The sequence below is a fragment of the Callorhinchus milii genome, unplaced genomic scaffold (assembly GCF_018977255.1).
Source record: "Callorhinchus milii isolate IMCB2004 unplaced genomic scaffold, IMCB_Cmil_1.0 Scaffold10, whole genome shotgun sequence".
Lineage (NCBI taxonomy): Eukaryota > Metazoa > Chordata > Chondrichthyes > Chimaeriformes > Callorhinchidae > Callorhinchus > Callorhinchus milii.
This window is the reverse complement of record NW_024704751.1, coordinates 848,099-848,513: the sequence shown is the minus strand read 5'-3', so window position 1 is coordinate 848,513 and position 415 is coordinate 848,099.

Sequence of the window (415 nt, the reverse complement as noted above, 5' to 3'; positions counted from 1 at the left end):
AGGAAGCTCGCAGGCAGTTCCTGGTAACATGCCATTCACCTCGTGAGGGCTCAAATCTGCACTTGTTGGATATCAAATGACAAACTAGGGACACTCCTCCTGCACGTCTCCTTGGCCCTAAACTTGCTCCAAGGTGACAGCAGCCATTTCCTCATCGTGTCCATGCTGGTGCTCACTCCCTCACACTGCAGCTCTTTGCTCTAATCCCATTGCTCTGCTCTTTCCCCATTGCTGTTCAAGTCACAGGCACCGTCACCTTAACAGAGCAGCTGTGCCATTGTCAGACCACAGCACTTTGTAGTGAGGCACTGAAATCATTCCAACCTATTCCACGCCTGAGAAGTCAGCATTGATTGCTTTGTGAGCCCAGCAAATATTGGATGCGTTTTGAGAAATGTAGCATAAGAAGCCCAGA